Source organism: Astatotilapia calliptera, chromosome 11, assembly GCF_964374335.1.
Source record: "Astatotilapia calliptera chromosome 11, fAstCal68.1, whole genome shotgun sequence".
Taxonomy (NCBI): domain Eukaryota; kingdom Metazoa; phylum Chordata; class Actinopteri; order Cichliformes; family Cichlidae; genus Astatotilapia; species Astatotilapia calliptera.
In genome coordinates this window covers 921,775-925,098 of record NC_137432.1, presented here as the reverse complement: position 1 = coordinate 925,098, position 3,324 = coordinate 921,775, and the positions used below count along the sequence as shown (strand labels likewise).

Here is a 3,324-nt window from a genome sequence, read left to right as displayed (position 1 = left end):
CATGTGTTTTGGAGTTTGCAAGTGTTTTGGAGTTTGCATGTGTTTTGGAATTTGCATGTGTTTTGGAGTTTGTACGTGTTTTGGAGTTTGCATGTGTTTTGGAATTTGCATGTGTTTTGGAGTTTGTACCCCAGATAGCAAGGAGACATTGAACAGATGTTGATTTTCCATCTGAACCATCAGAATCGTCAGGATTGAAATGTCAACACAAAACCAATGTTGAAACAACATTGAAATACTGATGAAACCTTACACTGACATTGAAATAACATTGATTCACTGTTGTTCTGTCATCGTTGATTGTTGATCTATTTATAGTTGACAAGGTGACAACAATCACGTTGAAAAACCATCGATTTATGGTTGAGCGGGAAATTAAAGCTGCTACCACTTGGACTATTCCGCAGCACCCCTATCACATTGGTACATCCCTCCAGGTAACCATTGTCTTGTACAGTAGAGCGGGACATTAGATTTACTCTCAGCGGAATTGACCGAAGGCATCAGTTCATGCAGTGCACTGGCCTGCACCACGATTAGTATAAGGTAAGAATGAATGACTTTTGTTCTATTCGTTATTTCCACGGTTGTATTTGAATAACAGTAAAAAAAAAAAACCAAACTTGTTAATGTAAAGTTTCGGATAAAATGTGGGAGCCCGAAATTGTCTACTTTCATCTTACAATCCGGCAACAAATAAATTGCACTGCAAACAAAGTCTATCAACAAAGAAAACATTTTCGTTTCATACTTTTCCGTTATTCCCTTACAAAGCTAGCTTTAACGCTTCGAGGGTTCCTTTGTTCTTGCCGTCACCTCGGCGCTTGACCCAGAGTTTCGCTCTGTAGTTGCTTTTTAGCATAGTACTACAAAAAATTGTAAATCTGTGATATATGATTGATAAACGTAAAGGTAACTGTATAAATGTGTTCAATGACTTTGTTACTTTTAATGATTGGAGAGCACCCGCTTCGATTCGCACTCAATTCAAACTTTACGTTGCACGCTCACCTAACTTGCGTTTGCACCTTTTGTCCACACATAAACTGCGTTTAGCATTTACGTGTGGACGAGGAAGACTGAGAAAACGCAGCGTCAAAGGTGTGCGCCTATTTTGACGCCACACTGTGCGCCATGTTTTTGTCTCGGTGCCATGAATTCCTACAATGGCAGACTTAGACAAAATACTGTTAATTTTATTATCTTCAGTGTTTAAATGCTTACATATACGGGTTTGCTTGTAATTGTTGCCTATATACATTTTAAGCTATTATTTATTATTTAGTTCAATCAATAGATCAAGTTTTGTAGTGACTATGAAATATATTGTAATTATCTGTTTCCTGTTTATCCTAGACAGGGCAAAAAAGGACTCCAAATTAAAAAAAAGATAAAAATGAAAGACTGGTGCATTGTGCAGTTTAGCACTGGTGGTACAGAAATAGTCCCTAGATCATGGATAAATGGGGAGAAATTGTCATGGCCTCCATATCCTCCGTGAGACACATTCAGGATCCACGACGCAGTAAAGAGGAGAGTTCATCCTGGTGCAACATGGCTCACCTATGCACCAGTCCGACTTCTAATAAGCCATGGTGGGTATCATCTGGATTGGTGTTGTATAAATGTAACAATAACAAGTTTTTCGTGTCCTAATTTATGTCTGGCCATACATTGTGTTTGTACTTCCAGACACATTTCACGAAGCAGAACGCAGTCTTCAGAAATATCTAAGTGAACACTGTGATATGTCTGACCTTCAGTCCGAAGCTGAAACTCAGACCAGTCATAAAAGAAAGCACAAGTAAAACTTTTTTTATTTCACAAACACATCTTTGATTGCTAAGAATTTATGATCTTGTCTTTTATACATATCTGTGGTGCTTGCATACTGCAATATCACCACATAATATAGTCCAAAAAGTGGAAGCTTGTAAACTTTTTTATAAATGCAAAGCCGTGTACACTTGTGCACTTCAAAAATTCCTTGTATACTGTACCTTCTTGCACATCTCCGTTTCCTGTGTGTGTTGTTATAAATCAAACTGTAACTTTAGGAAAAAATATTCCAAAAGCACATTTGTAATTACTTATGACCGTTTTCAACTTTTTTTCTTTAGACCAAATCCCCTGTACACATATAGTGACTCAGAGGATGAGCAGCCCACAAAAAAATGGTTTCCCCAGGCCCCTCGAGTGAAAATACCAGGTAATAAAATACTGTCTAGTGTCTTTGTACATATCTGTGTGTGACACAAGGAAACTTTTGACAAGTTGTCTGTATTCTTAAATACTTAAAAAAAATTATCTTTTTCTGTCAGACCTGACGAGAGCTGTTAACGAACTCCGTGAGGAGGTCAGAGCCATCCGCAATACCGGCTGCAATGAATCGGTAGATGCTGGGGTACTGCCTCTGGATTTGCCCTTGCACAACATTGAGGAGCTAAACAATGCAGAGCCAGTCACAAGAGGCAAATAAGGCAATGGTAAGTATATAAAGGGTATGTACACTTTGTAACTATAAAGTGTAATAGCTGTCAGATGTGATTTAAATACATAACAACGGCCTGTTGATTAAACACACAAGCACTTGCATACACATTTAAGACATGAGACAAGCTAATTCCATCTCTTAAAATGTGTCTATAGGTGAGACGCTTTGCCTTGATTGGAGCCTGACGCAGCAGTTAGGGGCAAACTCTATGTCCGAGTTTGTCTTTGCACAAGCAGTGCAGAAATGGCTCCGATACGCCCCAGATCGTTTGGGTGGTGCAGGATGCACATCATGCAAAAAATTACAAACTTCTGTGAATCATATAAACGTAAATAGGAAACTGTCTTTTAATAAAGTATTTAGCAAACGAAACATGTCTATTGACCTTTTTTTGTTTATTTTTTTTCTCTGTTACGTCACATGCAATGCTTTCTTATTTTAGGATAATAATATTGACATGATACATTGTGAGACATTTGGGGTTTTTTTATAAAGGGTGTCCAATTTAAGGAATAAGTACAATTATGTGTTTAGGTGGTTGAAGTATTGATGGAAACATGCAGTAGTTTAGTATTGGTTAAAATACATATAAAGAAAGGTAGATTTCCAGTCATGATTTAACTGTTGTTTTAATAAAAAGCAAATATGCGAAAGAGGTGGAAAATCAACACCATAGCTCAACAGTGTTTCAATATCAGAATCTGACATTGTTTCAATGTCAGCAGTATTAGAAAATATAATGTTGAATCAACGTCAGGTTTCAACATTGATTCAACATCAAAACCTGACGTTGTTTCAACGTTAAAAAAGGGTGCAAGAGTGACGTTAGG

General features: G+C 37.4%; 1 long non-coding RNA gene across 2 annotated transcripts; it reads left to right on the top strand.

Annotated features, from left to right (window-relative positions):
• Positions 1–497: 497 nt before the first annotated feature.
• On the top strand, positions 498–2,531 carry LOC113032382 (uncharacterized). Of its 2 annotated transcripts, XR_013912236.1 has the most exons (5): positions 498–546; positions 1,357–1,595; positions 1,693–1,804; positions 2,121–2,209; positions 2,322–2,524. It is a non-coding gene; the product is annotated as an uncharacterized LOC113032382 (long non-coding RNA). The 2 variants fall into 2 exon arrangements; XR_003273866.2 differs by lacking the exon at positions 498–546 and having other exon boundaries at positions 1,121–1,595; positions 2,322–2,531.
• The last annotated feature ends 793 nt before the right edge of the window (positions 2,532–3,324 follow it).